The following is a 21257-nucleotide window of genomic DNA, read 5'->3' as shown; positions in this document are numbered from 1 at the left end:
TGTAAAAGCTCAATCTCTGCTCCAATTCTTCTCCCATTCACAGAAAATCTTTAATCATCAAATTTCCCATCCATGCCCTAACACTGAAGTAATTTGGTAATTTTAACTTTTACAATCCATTTGCTTTTTATGTAGCAAGACAAGTAGAGAAATCTTATACTAAAGAATCTTTAGCAGGTATGGTAATCCCAAAAACTTGTAAACATTATTGTTCAAAAAATACAGTGAAGTGAGGATTTCAAAAACATTTTTCACTTGACTGGATATGCAATCTTGAAGCCTTTCAGGTAGTCAGGATAAAAAGAAATTCAAATTCGGTCGCTAACCACCAGAGAGGAGTGCAAAAGTTGCAATGTTTCTGAGTTATCAGCAAGGGGTCATCAGAGTTGATTTCATAATATTCATGTCTGCAATTTTAGACTATGTATTGTTTCCTCTTGATGCAATAGGACTTTTCTACCAATCTCATTAAAAGAAGGTAAAATTTCTAAGTGAATACTATAGAATAGAATTTGGACAGAACTTAATGTGGAGGAACAGAATTTTTTTTTAATACAGCATATGAGGAAAAAATCAAAACTTTAACCCCACTGTCAACAAGAACCAACAATTCTTCCAATTTAAATTGACAACCCAAGTAACTACAACCATAATCACTCTTAAAAACTGAAATAAAACACAAAAATCCACCTCAAATCTGACAGTCTTACATATGCCAATTCTATCTAATTAACAAATGCTCAAACTATAATACTCCCAATTCCCAGGGATGATCCTCCTTAAGTGTGCTTATCCATGAGAACTCTAATTAACAATATTAATGATTCTGTAATGGAAATCAAAATCAGCAATCATTTCTCAGCAAAGCATGAAAATGCACTTTAGCAGAATTTGCCCTGAGAGTGACATTTGAAACAAACTAAAAGAAATCCCTGGTCTGGAACATGATGCTTGAAATCTGATTACAAAGTCAATTAATCTAACTTCTAATAAGCTGGGCAAATCAAAAAGCTTCTTCAGCTGCTTTAAAAGCAGCTGGGGGAGAGGGAAAGGCAGCATTTTAAGAATTTCATGAACAAAAGTTTTGATCAAATATGACCTTCAATGAACAACCAATTCAAATCAAAGTTCTAAAAGCCAGCAGATTAAGCCTGCTATAAACACAGAGGCCCGCTGTCCCTCAATGGCACAAGTCTGCCAACACACCAACCCAGACTGCAACTTTGTCCTGAATTCTAAACAAACAGTTAAGTCTCTGCAGGGAAAACTATCACTGAGGCCTCCACAACCTTTTGAATTAAAGATAAAATTGGGGAAAATGCTCAGCACATATTGCAGTTTACCAGTAGAATCTCTGCTACCTCTAGATGAGTAGTATGTATTTTCCAGAAAGTTCTTAATATTTATGAAATTATCTTTTTATGTGAACAAGGGCCTAAGAACCCACAAGCTCCCAGAAGTTTACAGTTCTTCCAGCCAAATTTCTGCTTTACATTTTGTGAAACTTGGCTTAGTTGTTGTTAAAACAAAGAATCACATCAGCCTTGTTGATTAGAGGTTTGGTTGTTTTCTTTTTAAAGTAAATTCTCATTTAATATAATACTGTCATACTTTGGTTTCTAATGTTAAACAAGGCAGAACAGACAGTATTCAGGTTGTTACTAAAATCTCCACACTTGGACAGTCAGAATAGGCCAGAATAACAAAGACTATTTACAAAGCTGGTATTTTCCACTTCATTTTTATTTCTGCTCATCTTATTTAAAATAGTATCTATTCTAACCAATACTTTTCCTCTTACTGCAAGTTAGTGGCAGTGCAGTTCTTCAGCACTCTCCAGATCACACACAGATGAACACAGAGGACTTCCTTGGCAGACTTCTTGTTCCTATTCATCTCTTCTTACATGCTCTGTTTTTCTTAGATTTTTTTTTCTTAGATTATTACCCACCCTAACATGATAAGTATTTTTCTGAGCTGTATGAATACAGAGGCTATAGTGAAGCTGACAGGATTAAAAAAACCAAAAACACCACCCAAAGAAAAAACAACAAACCGGGAAAGAGCATCTGGCACAGGAGAAGATGCAGTGCTTGTCTGCTTCTCAGCAGTCTCCCGAGGCCTTAAACAGGAACACATCCATACTCTTTTGTCCTCCTTTTCCCCCTGAGTAACTTCTAGAGGCACAGTCAAATCAGGACAGTTGGCAAGTGCAACACAGTGTGTTCCTGTGTGTTCCACATGAGGTTTTGGGGCATTTTTTCTCCACTTTATGATTCTTGTCAGAAATGCTAAGGAAAAGCAATGTAACTTGAAAAAAAATGTTAATTTATTAATAATTATGGCATCCAGACTCACAACATAAAACAGACTACAGGAGACTGGAGTGCACTGTTTACAAGTACTACACCCATCTGTAGTACTAGCAAAAAACTGTGATTCTAGTACTAAGTTTGGCCAGTGTCACAGCTCAGATTTTTTCCACTTTTACAGCAACTGAAAATATTTCTGTGTTTCTGTTAACTTCTTAACTTTCTGATAACTTCTGGCTATCACTATAGTCTTGAAGCAGTGGCCAAGTACAGACACAACCCTACATACCATTTCTATCCCTTGAAGATTTTGAAACATGTAACTCTATTGAACTATGAAGAAAAAAATTACTTTTCCCCTGAGGCTGCTGAGCTACTGTAACTCAGGCCTCTACCAAACACCAGCGTGTAAGGGACAACTAAGCCTTAAGCCTACCATTCTTCTAAAGTAGCATTCCATGCTAATGTCAAAAAAACTTAATATTATTTGATAAGTCAGGTAATAACCACTTAGTAAAACCAAAATGAAGACAGCACAATATCACACCAGACTTAATTCTACACAAACAAACTATCCTTAAGCACTGAAAATTCCAGGTATGTCCTGCCACAGAGACAACGAACTATTCAGTACTTAAAATATCAGCGGAAAAGACCAGAATCTCCATCCTGTGAACTCCTTGAAACAATCTCCTAAAGAAGGAACGGAATGAGATTCCTTTTGCAGAAGTGATATGTCAGCTCGTCCATTCTATAAACATGTCAGAATGCCAAAAGAGGCACTGCACTCTTAACTCTTAAAATATTAAAGATGTGTGGCAGGCAGTGTGAACTTTTAAAAAGTATATACAATCTCTTTTTTAAGAGAAGTAATATTTTCAACAAATAAACTGAACTGTAAAACTGCTAGCCTGACTTTTATCACATGTGCACTTTGAACAGGAAGCATTATGTGATTATGCCTCTATGGAACAAAGTGAAAGAGCCACCCAGAGAAATATGATTTGCTCTTCAGCTGCATACCAATTTAAAGTTTATCACTGACAATGCAAGCTACTCACATATCAGACTTCTTGTATCTCAAGATTCACAGACTAAACTATACTGTTTCAGAATATAAATAATCCTTGCTTGCAGCCTCGAAGGAGAGCAGAAAGTTTTAGCAACCATTGCTTGTCACTTAATCATACATGAACAAGAGGTGTTCACTGCTTTTCTCTCTCCTCTTCTCCAGCAGCATTAAATAGGCACAGCTAGAAAGACTGTAACCTGGCAACAAACCATTGATATTGTGTTTTGCATACCTCAAAGAATTCGGGTGACTTGTTTGCAAACATGTCTGAGGAACATGAATGAATCAGTTATGCACAATCTAGTTTGAAATAGTTTCATTTTTCCTATTTAACTACTCAGTGATTCTTCTATTTTGCCTAATCTGAATCTTAAATTAACACATTCTGATTTATTTTTTAAATAATTTGGTGGCTTTACCTTTTACATGCATCCTGGTTAACTGTACTTTAATATTAGAAACAAAACCAAAAAAAAAAAAAAAAGTAAACTAAAACACACCCCATACAAACGAGCCTTGAAAGAGTCAGTAACAAATTATATTTGTGGCTACAGAGTCAAGATTTTCACATGCACCCCAAGAGTCTTTCAGTAATATCATCTAACATATGTCATCAATATAAACGTTCCTTCTAATAGTTACAGCTACTCACATATATTTTACAGCTTTTACACAATTAACATTCAGTAAGTTTCTCCACAGTGCTTTTAATGCACACATATATATATATATATATATATAACATTTCTTCTTTATAAGAAAGGTAATGAAAAGCCTAATCTTTACAATTTTGGGTTCAGAGAATGCTCAGGAAATATTTAACTCAGGAAAAGCTACAAAAAAGAAAGATTTAAAATAAACCAAAAGTATATTGGAATTACAAGTCCTTTGTCAGCATCTATAAAGGCAGATTCTGGAAAATTTAATTAAATTTTATTTATAGCACTTTGAAATAGAAAGGTATACACACTTCAAATTGTGTCTTATACTACCAGCTGAGAAATCATGGTTAGCTGGGACTGCTGAATAGAAAGCAACTCTTGTTGCTATTTCAAGGACAAATTGCTCCTTTTCTAACAAGTCAAGGCTTAGAAAGTTCCAAGTAAAATCATTATCAATATCAGCAAGTTGATGGAACTGTAGCAGTTGCAAGACTTTCAAACACGACAAGTCCATCACTGCTTGCCCTCTTTCCAGTTATGGAAGGGGGAAGGGAAAGAACATCACTGCAGATCATACCCGATTTCTAGAGCATGTAGAACTCTTAACAGAGTATAGGAGCCATCATCAGCAAAACAGATTTGAAATTTAAACTAAACAAAACCAAACTGAACGAAGTAAAACCTCAATAATAATAAAATAATGCTGTATTTTATTTGTCAAATTTAACTTCACTGAACTGTCTGGATGTAGTGAAGTATATAGCCAAATCCAGTTTGGCAGCGATATCTAAGTAAATATGATATAAACTCCTCCCAAACTCCATTTAAAAATCTACTCTATCTCAATTTAAACAATTTCTGTATATGACACCAATGGAACAACAGCACAAGTAGTTAGTGAAACAATCAGATCCTATCAGTGTCCAGTCAAACCTGTCTCACTTCTGTAAATGCACAGAAAGTTATCAATGCATTCACTGTAAAACACTTGTTGGGGACAAAAACTTGGCATCCAGAGAGCCCAGCATGTGTTCAAATCCAAACTTTTGACATACATCACTTCTGTGCTATGAACATTCGGCAGTAATTTGAATTATGTTCAAATGGAGGGAGAGAGGGTCACTATTGATCTCTGCTACATGCAGCTTATACACCAGGTAGGTACAGAGAGATTTGAAGAAACACTGAATATTCAACAGTTAAGAGAGCTCTGCCTTAAATAAGTATCTAGAGATAGCACAAAGAAGCAAAGACATTCATAGTTAAAGCTCTACACCAAACACAGACTGTATTTTAAAAAACTGAGAAAACACGTTCTTCACGTCTTAGTTAAGTGGGTGAAGTAGAATAAAAAATGGAGGGGGAGGGTGGGAAGAGTTATAAATAATTAGATGCAATAACATTTCAACTTTCAGTTGCTACCACATGGCTTTCTGCACATTTGTAAACAAAACCAAAAAAACCAAAAACAACAAAAAACAAACAAACAAAAACCACCAAAAAAAAAGTCAAGTGTATGGAAAACACAGTATTTAGACCATATATAAAATGATAAAGTTCTGAAAATATGTTCTTAAAATGGTCTACATAAAATATTATGTCAAGAAATTATGATTCAGTACTAGAAAGTCCAGGCTACAGGCAATAAATCTGCAAAGGTCCACAAGCATTGTTAACTTCCTTTCAGGAAGCTGGGAGGTTGAGACGGGGAATTTTCCCAATTAGAAGATCCCTGATGGGGTTACCTTAGAACTCAACTGATTACTTCCAGTTCAAAAAATCTTTTGGGACAATGGCAGACAGCTCCCATTGTCAGGCTCATTTATGGTTATTTTAATAGCTCCAGCTTATTTTTGTCAGCTAGGCTGCTTGTATGTCAAGCTTTCGGACAGGCAACGTAATTGCTATACAGAGGAACAGTACCGTGTTGCTAAAGCTCAGTATGGAGAGACATAAAAACCCCCTGATGAGTACACATTAGAGAAATGAAATGTTAACTCCTATGTCAATAGGAAAAATTATTGTAATACAACCACATATGATCTATATTTCTTTGAAGAGAGAACAAGTTAAGCAAGCTTTGCTGTTAACATGAGCAGTCATTTGTGATTTGAGAGAAAGCTTGCTGAAAAAAACATGACTGAACTACTACATTAACATTAAAGCAAGTTTATAAAATATTAGTGAAAATGCAACGAACTGCCAGTAGGTTCTAGGCCAAGCATGTGGGCTCTCAGTACCCACAAAAGCTTCTCTTACTGTGATACGTGAGCAAGGTTTGCAGGATCTGATGCAAGTCACTGCTCTGGTCAGTCATTTCCTTTATTTCAGGACAGTTTTTTGTCTTCAGGTAAAGACACAACAGGTTTTTATGTCCCAAGAAACACAACTACACTGTATTATAAAATCGAAATAAGAAAGAAACCACGTGTAAGCAAAATACTTTGGGATAATACTGTTATGCTATTCAGTCACCTTCATGACCAACAGAGAATTTCTACTGAAGAATTTCTACTGTAAGTAATTCAGAAACAAGTGAAGGCTTCTACAGGTCTACTGTTTGTTTACTTATGAACATCGAAGACAAAGAAAAATGTATTTAATCAAATTTTTAGAATGAATGTGTACTTGCCTCTGCATAAGAAATGCAAAGGATCAATTTCTATGTTTTTGGTATAGTTTATAAGCATTTCTTACATAAACACACAAATGAACATATATATGCTCTTCAGAACTCTGGCTTCACCCTGCAAAACCCCTTCGCTATCAGTCTTCTTAATACTAAGAAACTGCTGACAATGAATGTGATAATATTACCACTCTAACAATTTAACTGGGAAATGGGGAGCCCCTGAAGGGGAAATTCCTCTGCAAATGGCCCCAGGAATTTCAAAACTAACTGGAGTTGACAGATTAACCTAGGAACCCCTTAGGCAGAAGAAGAGGCTACAAGGAAAATAATGAGACGCGTGGGAAGCCAATTATGCACAAGAGCAACACATTTAATTGTTCAGAAACTGGTTTGTTGATCCAGAAGGATCAAGCTGTTTAGACCTCTGCAAACTATTAAAAGCTGGACAGTTCTGCAACAAGTACACTTTTTAGAGTTCATAGGTTTTGTCTGTAAATTTCAAAGTTTAATGACCATCTTAAATAAGGAAAATTGCTCCAAATATCCCAAGAATCTTCTCCTGCATACACAGCATGTCTCTCAGATTCCGTTTTCGGTGGCAATTTGAATAACTTCAGCCTACCCTGAATTACTTCCACAAAAGTGGCACTGAAGGCCCAGCAAGCCCAGCACAGCAGTCCTACCCTTCAGCAGGAAGCAGTTACAGCTGTGTTCCACAGCAACACTGGCTCACGACTAACCCACATGCAAAAAATTATCATTTAGCACAGGTGTGTTATTTACTCCTGTCTGTGCTTTGGGGTGCTGCAATTTTGCTTCCAGCTCTCAGCCTCCAAACTGTTTTCAGTTGCAGAAACTGCTGGTTAACAGTTTCCAGACCAGCTCTGAGCAAGAAAAGAGACTGATACTTATCAAAAGGCAGGTAGCATATTCAAGAATAGTGGAAACAAGCTATTACTGCTGTTCATGTTACTACACCAAGTAGCTATATGCACAGTGACACTTAATTCCTGTCAACAGAAATGCTGCTCCCAAGCAGATTTCTGTGTACAAAGAGGAGATAGTGGTATACCTGTGGGCACATGAGCAAATCGACAAAGTCACGAGATTAAAGCATCTGGGATCCAATGGCATCAAAAGACATTTTCATCCTTGTTCTGACAAAGATTTATTAACTTACAAAGTATTCATTTATTTATTCACACTTTACTTCTACTCAAATATCCAGAGGGGATTCTACACTGATCAGTAGCTGTTATATTAATTTTTTTATTAGCCTTATTTGCCTCTACATATGAATCAAATTAAACACAAGGCCATACAGAGAGACATTTCTGAACTTATCTATTTTTGAGTAAAAACTTAAAGATAGGGGAATCATGAAGTCAAATAATTTTAGTATTATAAAATTATGTGCATTCTCTTTAGTTATGATTATTGTATCAAGTAAATGAGAAACCCTCCATTTTAAGCAAATTCTTTCATGCACATTGAAGAATCCATATCCAACATCCAAAAAGGAAACTTGTAACTAGAAAACTAGAAATGACTTACCAGATGTCAAGTATATTTATTTGTAAGGGCCTTGGATGCTTGTTGGAAATATGTTCAGTCTTTATCACATAAATAATGGATAACTGCCTGCACAGTTTTAATCAACACTCTCCAGAAAAGAAAAAAAAAATACTAAAGGTAGCAGAAATTAATGCAAGTTACCAGTTTAAAAAATATAAAAATCTGTAAATTTAATTCGCTTTATATTTATTGCTTACTAGTAGAACCTGAAAGCATTTGGACAAACAGACCATAGAGTCTCTTTGATAGAATTTCCTTTAGAAAAGCTCTTAATTATTCTCCATAGAAACATTTTTTCCTGAAGATAACTGCACCCTTCATAACAATACCAAGGAGAATGAGTGATGTGAATAAGTCTTCATACAACAATCCTTTGTTATAGAGGCATAATAAATGTAGATGAACTCTGTCTACACTAGCACACTTAGTGTAAATGAAAGAACAATACTATATTGTAGGTAAGTAGTACACCATTTAGGCACAAAATACAAATTGCTCCCAAACCACTTAAGATTTTTCCCTTGTTTAAGAAATTCAAAGAAGCTGCAATGACTAGATGGAGTTGCACCAGGTGACCTTCTCAAATCTCCATATCTGTGCACTACTGTTGTCAACAAAATATTCTCAAATTCTGGACATTCTTATGTTTGACTAGACTGAATGACTCAGTTTCCAAAGGATTTTTATCACCTTTTGAATTATAAACTTGGTATGGCATGTATTTCTTACTCTGTTTCCTTCTGTCATCACATGCTGGATCAATATTCATTTAAACATTTAATCTACATAATCTCCAGTAATCTTGCTCTCACTCTAATCATCACTCCCTTACCTTCTTATTAAACAATGCACATCAAAACTGATGTGCCACTTGAGTCAATGACAACTTGACAACTCATATTCCACTAACAGTTTTGAACCTTCTCACACTTTCCTCCTCTACATGATCTATATCTGGAAAGATTAAAGTCAGTCCAAAATTTTACTGCAAAATTTCACCATACAGTATGACGATTTTTAAGCAAGGAAAAAGCTAATTAAAAGATTCTTTTTTTCTTTTTTTTTTTAAATTATTTACAAGCACAGTTCCTGATCTGTGGGCTTCTGTACTTTAAAGACAAGTCCCCATTCAGAAGTCTGATCAGGAATGGCGTGAAATAGTTGTGATTATGAACTGCTTAGATCTTTATCACTTTTTTTCCTGAGTTATGTTATGCCTATATTCATATACACTTATTAACAAATTACTACCTCCTCTTGCATCTTTTTTTACATTAAAATGTTCTGGACAAACACAGGCAACCTAAATATTACTGTACTAGCCAGGAGCACAGGTAAAAAGCACATTCACATAACCAAACATCAAAGAAAGGTACAGGTCATGTTTCTATTTCTGATTAATCTGCTAAAGTTGGTACTGTAATATTCAACTACCTTCAAAGTGAACTATCATACCAGACTTCTTATGCAAAGGCATAGTCATCTTTCCTTCCCCCCTCCCAAAGTAATTAACATTCCTTGCACAGGCAGCTGGACATTTGTTAATCATTAACTGTTTGTGAAATAAAGACAGGGAGAGAAACTCTCAGTCATTTCTCACAATGGTACACAAAAAAATTCAGTTAGACAGAAGATACAGTGAATACTGTAAAATTATTTACAGTAACAAAAAGATGTTGTATTATCACAGCACAATCAATATTTTGCTGACAGTACTTGTTTTTGTAAGCAAGACTTTCCATGTTCAAACCTAAGTAATTAACTCAGGAATTTGAGCAATAAAAAACCAGCACTTTCAACTAACACAGAAAGAAGGAGATATCTTTTAAGATGATGAACTACATTGTTAATCTCTTGGATAATAAAATAACACATACAACCAGAATTGCAACAGCAAATATAATAGAGGCATAACCAATGCACACATTCCAATCTTATCTAGAATCACTTTGATTCCCTCTACCTTGCTTTCATTACAGGAAGGGCACAGCAAGGGCATTCCTCTCAGATCAAACAGAAAATTCCACACACAGAAGTTTCCACATGTCTGATTCGTTGCAGATTAAACCCTTATCATTAGACAGTAATCTCTAATTTTCATAAAGACAGGATATACCCTGTCATGGCAAATCTACAGGCAAAGGGGAGAGGGATTAAAAAAAAATAAATATAAAACCCCTATAGAATGAAGATGTTTTCCCTAGGAAAGAGCTATGTGTGTCACTCTCACAGCTTTGTAGAAATGGAGGGGATGAGGTACATAAAAGATCACATACATAAGTCCATAATCCATTATTCCATTATTAACTTCTTTGCACTGAAAGTCTTTCAAGTTGAACTACCAAACTCTCTTTCCCTTATAAATACAAGGACTACAGGTAACACATATGAGAAGTCTGTATTCATTTTTATCACATTATTCATTCCCTCTGTATTCAATTTTAGCACATTATGTTACATATCTTAATTTTTTAACCACATGACTGAAGCAGTTCTGTAATGCTCAGGTACATTACCAGTACCACTAAAATCAGAAGGCTATTCTGTAATTATAATTTTTGCATGTTGAAACTTTAATAATCTTTTAATCCTTAAATCCTGTACAAAATATGAATAAGCGCACTATGATCAGCAACTTCAAAACCAAAATGCAGGATCACTTTCTTGTGCATAGAGGTGATTTCAAGCTCTTTGCATCAGCAAAATAAAAAATTGCCTTTTGTATAAAGACCCAAAATGATTGATTTAAGAAACACGTGGATTTTGGAAGCAAATCATGTCAGTGGGGATCCTCTAGGTAGAAGATTAGGCAACAAAGAAATGGTATTACTGAATTTTCTGTGTAACCTGCCCCGTCATATAGGCAGATATTCAGTTCTGGTATCAGTGATACCAAACTGAAAAGTCTGCAAAGATGCAGAACTCTGAGTTGAAAGAGCTATTAACGACCATCACTACTGGTAGGCCAAGTTGATTCATATCCACTAGCTCAGCAGTTTCCTCTTTACCCCTATCAAAATTATGCAACTACTTATAAGAACCATGAAGATATTGATTATCCTTTTTCACAAATACTTTAGAATTACATAGAAGCAGCTATTAGAAGCATGGATAGAACACAAGAAATTCGGGGAAACCTCATTTCTGAATAAAAAAATTATCTGTTGCAGTCCTGTTGTTAGCTTCTTCTGACAGCTCTTTTTTCCCAAAAATTCCTCTCTGATGGCACTGGAATGCTAGAGAATTTCTTTTCTTGAGCCACATGGAGAGTGATGAATTGAAAATTTATTTTTGGTCACGTTCAGGTGTCCAGCATAATGAAGTCACAGATGTAATAAGAATGATACAGAGATTATAAAATGGACCTGCAAAACGTAGTTTCAGCAAAGCCCAAAGTATTTTTAAATCCAAGTTCTAAAGCTGCAAATACTGTATGTAATAAATTGTGGAAGTTTGCCAAATACTCATGTAGGTTTGTCCTTTGTTAAATATGTCCAAATGCTGTATGAATAAAGTCTAAAATCTTCAAAGAAAAGAATAAACATTACAAAATCATTTCAAGCGCCCCTCCTTTGACCTTAATATGTACTTCAAAAGCTCAGCAGATGCTTAGTAGGAAATAAATCCCCAATTCAACAGATGTACCAACAGTGATATAGCAAGATGCACCTTCCATAGCTTTTGGCAACCCTTCCCTTTTATTATTCCTCTGCTCACAAGTACTTTTCAAGTCAAAGAGAGACCCAAGCAAGTTAATAGGCCCTTAATATGTATTCTGTTGCCTGAACTGATTGCTGTTTATAAGGTAATCTTTCAGACCGCATGTGGCTCAGCTCAGTTCATTTCCTACAGAGACACAGCCCCCAGGCAGCTCCGTTTTCATCAAACCAAGTTGTAACCCAATCAACACCTTTCACAACAAAACAATCCCTTACTTTCAGCATGCCTGCAACAGAGGGGAGGAGCCCCAGCTTTTGTATGGGATCTCTATTTGGCAGCTAAGGTGATGCTTTACTCAGCAGGATACCTAAGAAAACTCTCAAACTACTTTGGAAGATCCCCCTGCCAACAGAAAACATAAGATGAATATGTTTGTCTAAAACTAATTCACCTTTTTTTCCAAAGACACATTCTAAAAGCTACATTAACAAACTAATAGCACTTTGGAAGTTACCACCATCACAAATGCAAATTACATAGTTTCCTTCTAGCCTAAGAAAGAAAAGTAATTCCCTAGCTCCAGGCTGCTCAGGACCTTGGTCCAAAACCAGGCCTCCTTAACCTCTGCCAAACTGAAATTCAACATTAGTTCTAAATGCCAGGCTTAGTTTGATGCACCTGAAAAGAAATATGAATGTAACAGCATCATACCACAGGTTAACACAGTGGCACCGTTAATTTCAGACCTTAGACTGAATATAATCATGCCCTCAGTACAGTAGTACAAAGTTGCAAACTGCAGTCAAGACCCCATGGTCCCCGCCAGGTTAACCAGGTAACCTGTTCTGAACTCAAGTACTCACATGCACTTGACTAAATTCAGGTATCAGGCAGCCAGCCTATGGTACCAAAAATCAAGCCAAATAACACACACAAAAGTTAGTTATCACCTAGGAAAATACTTTCTGGATTGCTTTCTCTGGATAGCAGCAAATTTAGGACTTTCTGGCTCTTACCTTCATTTCTTTAAACAGACACAAATTGTGTCTCTTCTCCTAACACTACAGGAGATCTAGGAAAATTAAAAGTCACTATTAGTAAACTGCTGTTACAATTATTTCTACTGTCTCCTAAAAGTGAGCCCATGTGCCAAATGCCTCATTTTTAAAACCATAACAAATTGGTGGAAAATATATTTTAGTTGCATGAAATTTTACACAAATGTTTTTTTTGAACTCAAGATACTACTCAATTTAGACACAGTTACTTTTTTTTTAAACATAACTAATTTTTTATTGCACAATGGCATGAGTTTGCCTTTATGCCACTGAAGAAAAACATCATAAAACCAGAATCAAACCATACAGATTATCATCTCAGTCAACTTCACTCTGCTTTTCAACATCATACTGAACACATGGAAATCCACTGGGTATCCTTAACAAGAAAGCAGAAAATAAGACCCTATTTTACAAACAGTCTACTCAAGTTTTTTAATATCTGTAATTAACAACCACAAATATGTCTCCTCAATTTAAATTTCCCACACAGATACAGTCGTCTTTCCCATCTTGCAGACTAAGCTAGTATTTCAGCTGTGCTCTGTGTATTGCGTGCTTGACTATCATGGAAAATTATGGTTGGGAGGAGGAGTCATAAAAACATGGGATAAATGCTTTAAAAAACAGGTTACTATGTTTGGTTGGACATGGTACTGTGGCTTTACTATCTATTGTCTCAACAAAACCTTTCTTCTGGTGGCACTGTAGGAGCTTGATAAGGACTTTTCCCCAAAGGATTCACAGGAGTGCCAGTGGGAGAGTTGAAATGTGTAGATCTTATCTCCCAGTCTAGTGAAGTTGTTCTCATGCTGCTCACCTTTCTCAATTCAAAACCGAAAGGAGGGAATGCCCAGGCAAAGTACAAAATAAATACGTCACTAGAAAAAATACTTAACATATATCAGCATTAAAATATCTTTCCAGAGCACTTAACTACCTAAGTCATCTTAGCCTGAGCCTCCCCTCCTTTTTTTTTTTTTTAAATACTGTATTATTTTCACTAAGCTCTTCTCACAGAGAAAGCTAGGGGAACAGTATTTCTGCATCTCTGACCTAAACTGCTTCATGTTTCCAGAATAAGAACAGCTGTATTTTTTACTATTACTTAGCATAGAAAACTGAAATTTCTTGAACAGGTATGTTTCCAACATTTCTCAAAACACACACAAAAAAACCCCAACCCAACATACACTTTTATCCTGATACACACAAAAAAGGCCTCTCAAACTTGGAAAGCATTACTTCAATTTTTTCAAGAGCTTGAATTATACAATATCCAAACAAATAGTCCTTGTATTATTTCCCAAGGAAATAGTGAGTTTAACAGTTCGTGTTCAAATTCTGGATTTAGACCTGAAATTCTGGTCCAGATGTCAGTTTATCAGTGTGACAACTGACTAGTCAATTCCAGAATCCTAAAATAATCTGCATAAGTCCTTTGGTTAAAAAAAAAATCTGTCTGCTGACTAGAAGGTCATTCAAATCTCCAGGATACATTAGAATCAGGTTTTAGCTCTCAACTGCTAACTGAAGTACTGATACAACCTCTCACTTAAACGATTAACCTTCCAAATTAACATTTACAGGCTTAAGAATTTAACTCCAACTTGGAAATTTATAAAACCTAGCAATCCTTGTGAGGGTTTTTATTTTTGTTTTGGATTTTTTTGTTTGGTTTTGTGTTTGTTTGGTTTTGGTGTTTTTGGTTGGGTTTTTTTCTGTGTGGGTTTGTTTTTTTTTTTTTAAACCACATCAGAATCATCTTAAATTCTTACTCTAATACATTCATGCTTCAGCCACTGAAGAAAGTTAGCTGCTATCGCTATATGGCAAATCATTAACCTCAGTACGATGCAATACAGTAGTACAGAATTCAGGGTAGGATGAAAAAAAAAATGCCTGAAAAGTTAATTAGACACCTGGAAGATTAGTCTGTGCTCTGATCTTCACTCATGACTGTACCTGAACTAGCTAGGGAAAAACTTCATCGTGCAAAAAGCAGCAACCACTTAGTATTCTGCAAAAATAGAGAACCTCCTAATCAATTTCTCTCTTCAAAAGTAGCAAGACGGACTACTGTGTTTTGCAACAAGAAAATCCTGTGAGAAGGATCCTATGAAGGTCTTCCTATTTACTCCTCATTTTTAACTGGTCAAAATACTCAAATAATTTTAACTGCAAAACCTACATGGCAATGTGACTGCATCTCTAGACAGAAGCCAAGCAGGAAATGTCATTGTCACAACTCCGTAACAATCTTAGGCACTGAGGTGAAGATATATCAATCATATTAAACCCACCTGGAATATTCTTTCCTGACTACCAACATCACCTAATCGATTACAATATTTAATTTAATGCTTAATACCTTTCTTACAAAAAGATTTGCTCAACATTTTCTTTCTGTTAATAGTTTTCAGTGACCTATAGTCTATCTGATGGATCTGCAAGGACTCAGAATATACACAGCACTAAGTCAACATGTAACACAGACATTGTATAGTAGAAAAATGGAAAATATTAAGAACTTCTTGGTGTTTTGTTTGTTTGGGTTTTTTTAATTTAAACTGAGAGATACTAAGGTTTTTTTATACCTGGTGTTTATATCCATGACTTATATAAAAAGGGTAACAAAGTATATGGAAGGAGCAACTTCAAGATGCATCATTCACTGAAAAAGTGTGAAGAAAGTCCCATATTTGTAGGCTGCTTAAGTACAATTAACTTAAAATCAAATCATGCTCATTTCAGTTTCAATTAAAAAGGCCTCCCTTATCTTCAAGTGGTTTATTACTGTATCTTTACAACAGACAGACAGAAAACGTTCCTGGGCATTGGAACTTGATTGTGTATACTGTTAAACTGCTTTTGGCTTGTGCCAGCTACCACTTTTTCAGAGAACACTGGGGCACAGTTAGGAGTCAAATTGCAGCAGACAGCATTCCCAACAATCTTGGTGCAGCCACCCTGCCTAAAGGTATGAGGCTTTTTGGCATAGATGGCCAGTTGGTTTCTGTTCCAGACAACATTGCTGGTTTAATAGCTATCCAGTTAAGTGTTCTACTCCACTGACAATCACAGTATTTAAACTTTCCTAATGTCTGTCTTCATATTAAAACTCAAGAATTCTGAGTGGTGGAGAGATCTGGAAAGCTCAAAAGCCAAAGGTCACTGAAGAAACAGAACCTGAAGCTATCCCTTATTTATAAATGTTAATCATATTCTACATTTAAATTAATGTAATTACACGAGGACTACAAAGACATGTTACCATACTTATAACATGTTAGCCATGCTCTGTTCCTTTTAAGAGTAATTCAGTACTTTGCTTTACATAGTTAAAATCCTATTCGTTCTCCTTAATGAATTACTATCTTCCCAGCTGGAAATAGTTCTGATAACATTAAAAAAAGAGTCTCATAGCCATTAAGTTTTATTGACAGTATTTTATGCACACAGAGATAGAGCAATAAAATTAATTTTCTTCCACATACCTCCATTAACATTTTTTTTTACATGCTCCTTCAACATTCTTTACCAAAACAAATCATCTTTCCTTATCACAGTAGCAAGGTTACAGTTGAAAATTACGTTTCAAGGGGAGACTACACAAGAAAGATAAATGTACTAAATGTTACAAACCTCGTGTGACTCAAAAACTCCCCAGACAGAAAATAACTGGAAACTAGGAAAGTGTTAGAAGGAAGTATGTGTGTGCCCTGCCTATGCTACTGGAGACAGCATATCAGTCAAGATAGATCTTTTGTTGTAATAAAATAATAGTCATACTTAACATTTTTTAAGTCAGTAAATTAAATTACCTTAAACTTTGTTCTTATTGTTAAAGCAGAATTAGTATTATTCTGTAACACTTATGGCCTAGTAAGTTAAACTAAGGTAATGAAAGAACAGTTAGATTCCTAGCAACAGATAACTACATAATAAATAATGGCCAGTCTTCGCGAGCGAAGATCCGGGGAAGGTCTTTACACCTTCCAGCCTGCGCATTGGATTTTTTAGGTGAGACACAGTGTGCGCGGAACTGAGCCCACCCTTTAATCCTAAGGTTCATCTGCCGGGGCCAAGCGAGCTTGGATGGTGGCAGCAAGGTCCTCAGGACGTAGATGGATTGCCTTTTTTACAGGGTTAACGAGCCCCACCTGCCAGGGAGTGGCCCTGACCGGGAATCGAACCCGGCTCTCCGTGGTGACAGCACCGCGCCCTTACCACTAGACCACCGGGGGCTCCTATATCAATGAATTAAACACAGGTAAAAAGGTTATCATGCATGAGGTTCAGACTGCCACATCATTCTTAAACACCATTCTGGAGCTAGTTCATGTGCCGAGAAATATCCTCAACTGCAGAATTTTAGAAAACACCTGCTGGTAGCCTTCCAAGTTGAACTAGCTGTTAAGTCTCTGATAACAATATGTTTATAAAATTCACTGTGGTTTGAAACCTTATTGGGCCAAACCTGTATGCAACACCCAGCATCTGCACGTACAAGGGTTTTAAATGCAACTGCTCTAGTACCCAGCTGGTTAGACACAACAGGACACCATGGAATTCATTACTTAAACTTTCCTTCATTCATGAACATCAGCTTCCAGGATGGACCCCTATCTTTTATCAATGAGACCTTTCTTAGGCTAAATGACCCATGGCATCTACACACCCAGAGTCTGCTGTCTCCCTCAGCTATTTAAATTTTGAGCACTAGAAAGAAAACCAAAACCAGAAGAAAACAACCTTGAAAAAAAGATAAAAATGAGCTCTCAGTAATAAGCTAGACGTCCTGATATCTCAAGGAAAAGAACAATCTGCTTGGTAAAAATTGTTCAGAGAAGGCCAGATACTGAGCAAAACTGAGTTTCTACTCAGAAGTAGCAGTTCATATTTGCACAGCTGAAAATTAGCATGGAAACTTGCTAACAACACACTGGTGCTCCCACAATAGTGTCACATCCAGCCAATGACACTGTTCACCTACCTATACAACTCCAAGAAGTTCTTTCCAATACCGTTTTTACAAACTAGAGCTTCCATCTTTCTTCTAACCTTTGAGGAGTGTAAATACTTAACGGAAATACTCCATCCTCATATTTGTCAATCAAAAATTAAACAGGAAGACATTCTTTTTTTCCCTTCTTGCCCTCTGGAATGATTACTGGGACAAGGAAGGAAGTTTCAGTACTGCCTTAGTCACACAAAGCTTCTGATTTAGGTTCTCCTTCATCAATTGTTTCTATCCTTCCTTGGAGTTTTTCTAAATGGAAGTAGCAGCATGGTACTGATGTGATTTATCTCACTTTTTTTGCTCAGTGGTAATGGGATTTAGATGGTGCATGAGGTTTTTTTGTGGCACACTGGGATCTGCATCAATACAATGCATTACATTATTAATACATACCAATCTGCTCAACTTATCAAATTCTTTGAGAAAATATTTTACAGCTGCTTTAGTAGGCAATTTATATAGCCAAGTGATCACCTCAATTTACAGACTTCAGTCTAGCTCACACATAAAAGCTATCTTAAATTCCAAGTTCTCCTGAACACATACCTAAAGGATAAACAATTGCTTTTTTGTATAAATTCACAACACAGAAATCTCATTTTAACATTTTTCCTCTCATACTGTTATAATACTCCCAAAACCTCCATTTATTCTGTAATTTTAATTTTATTTCTGTACAGTAACAGTCACAATGCACTGTTATACTTCCGAATCATACACTGAGTGCTGACCTCTGTTCTTCTTTCCCTTACCCACTTGGGTTCCAGTTAACAATTTATAAGCTGGAGATAGCATGAGGCTGAACTTCAAAATAATCTCATTAGTACCATTTATTTTCTTTAGTCATACTTTCAATCTCTATAACTTCCTGAGGAAATTAGTTTCATGACTTTATTACACTTCTAGCTCAGGAAAGGAAAAATACTTCCTCTTAGAACCTGGTAGCTGTGGGTGCCCTATTTCTTGCATTGCAAAAAACAGACAGTAATATAGGTGATATAGAAACTGCCATTTTATAGACTTCTATCATCTTGCTCTCCTCCTTTCCTGACCATTAGTGCCTTTTCAAGCTAAAGAATACTTACATGAAAGCTAAAATATAACTGACTACGAAATTCACCCCAATACACTTTTTTCTGTGTCTTCTTGAAAAGCATCAGAGTAGTCGGGAGTAATCAAAGCAACTCCTGAGTCTGGGAGTATTAGTGTTCAGGGCTCCCTGTTAAGAGATTTACTTTGAATGGTTTGGACACAACTGCAGAAAACAGAACCTATGATAACCCACTGACCTAAAACGCAGGTAAATCTCAGAAAACAGTACTCAAGACTTAGTGGCAAAGATATATTAAATTCTCTTGTGAAAATTCCAGAACTACAAGTACAAATACCAAACACTAATATAATTGCCTACCTTTTGAACTGCAAAATTTAAAAAAAAAAATTGACATGGAAAAGACAATTTGAAAGTCAACAAAAAGTTCAATGCATTGAACTAGCTATTTGATGCTTCCATCATCATGATCACCTAGTCCTTCTGTAAATGTGATTGTTTTTGTTAATTCCTTATAAGCAAGAGATAAAAGGATTCCCCTTAGCTACTGAATAGTTAAGTGTTGACTCAAAATAACTTCTATAATCTGTTTTATCCATCTTTGAACTGAAAGTGTAGTATGATGCTTTTCAAAGAGAGCAGGATGAGACACAGCTCAAGGGTAAAGTCAGAAGAGGCCTATGGCAAGCTGAAAAAGTCAGCGAGTTGCTTGACAGATCTCCTCTTTCACAAATTCTTTAATGTGCTTTCTTGGCTAATTATCAGTCTGCTCCCTGTATCAATGCCAGTCCATTTTGAAAAACATGACAAATACTCAGACACTGTAGTATAAAGAGTGCCTTCAGTAACAATTCTGATGGCTTTTTACAAAAAAAAAAAAAAAAGTATCAGTGCAAAATTCAAGCTACACTGTTACATTGTCTGTACTCGATGATCTTTCCCATGTTCCTTTAGATCACCAGCTGATAGAAAAGACACATGGTACCAAACATAAATACATACTCTTCCCCACTCCACCGTCATCAGTGAAATTTGTTCACTAAGATTAAAAACTGGCAACCCAGCAGATAAAAAGCAACCTAAACTCACACCAATTCTTCAGTCACACAAACTAGCCTTGGGCCAAAAGAGTAAAGAGGCACACATGCAGACAACTATTTCTGCCATGGTAGCAGCATCACAAAAATACACATACCTGTCCACATGCCCATAAATAGGCACAAATTAGGTTAGTGTTAGAAATAAAAATATTTCTTTATCCTTTTTATTTTCACTACTGTTATCTATCACTTGGACAATAAATTGCCAAACTCTGACTCATTCTATAGGACAACTAGTCACTTTTAAGATACCATAATACACAAGTGAACTTGATTATACTTATGTCAAAAGAAAGGCATAATGATGCACAAATTAATATTCTGCACACATACCAGATGCCTAAAAGTGAAATGACTAAGTCTTGGAAAGTATTAAATTCTCCAGTTTTAGAAAAATCGTTCCACAATCTTAACTATGAAATTTGTTAAAAGCAAAGCCAAGGGAAGCAATGCTACATTTCAACATCTAGAACTGTTTTTTTAGCCACACGAGAAAGAAGAAAAAATATTGTCAGTATCAGCTTGTTCACCTAAACCTTGAAGGAGTACAGTCACTTCCTGAGTCTGCATTACCCATATTCACCATTATGGGAAGCATATAGAACATACAGAATGGCTACTGGATGAATCCTATATGTTTGCCATCTTTTATTCTCAGTTACAAGTCTTTTTTTCTGTAAGACATCAATCACATATGCCATCATTTACCTACATGTAACCTGTAGCCAAATTTTGCACCAAATTCCTCCTCAATTTATTTCAAGAATCTTATATAACAGCACAATATCAATGCTCTATCTTTATCAAAGAAATAAATGAATGAGTAGCTACATAGACATCCAACCAAAATGTTCAAAGTCAGCACTAGAATTTTATTGAAAACAAAATTATGTTTCTTCTGAATGCATGACACTGGAAAAGTTCTTGCAGTTGCTCATCAGTTTCTGCATTAGTACTGAAATAAATCAATAGTTCAATCTGATTCACTTATATGAGGTGTTTTTGAGGCTGCATCTATGCTTTCTTTGACAGAAGCCTTTTGGTCAAGAAGGTACGGCTTACTAAGTTCTAGCTGGGCATGTATAACAACTCTGAAAGATAACTAACAAAAC

At 35.9% G+C, this 21257-nt stretch overlaps 1 protein-coding gene across 8 annotated transcripts in view; it reads right to left on the bottom strand.

The window, feature by feature from the left end:
* Positions 1-21257, bottom strand: part of FAT1 (FAT atypical cadherin 1) — a 107340-nt gene that overhangs the window by 73691 nt on the left and 12392 nt on the right. The gene's annotated exons all lie outside the window — the stretch shown is intronic.

The sequence above is a fragment of the Myiozetetes cayanensis genome, unplaced genomic scaffold (assembly GCF_022539395.1).
Source record: "Myiozetetes cayanensis isolate MyiCay16 unplaced genomic scaffold, myiCay2020 scf7, whole genome shotgun sequence".
NCBI lineage: Eukaryota > Metazoa > Chordata > Aves > Passeriformes > Tyrannidae > Myiozetetes > Myiozetetes cayanensis.
The sequence above is the reverse complement of the archived record's forward strand: the minus strand, read 5'-3'. Positions and strand labels throughout refer to the sequence as shown.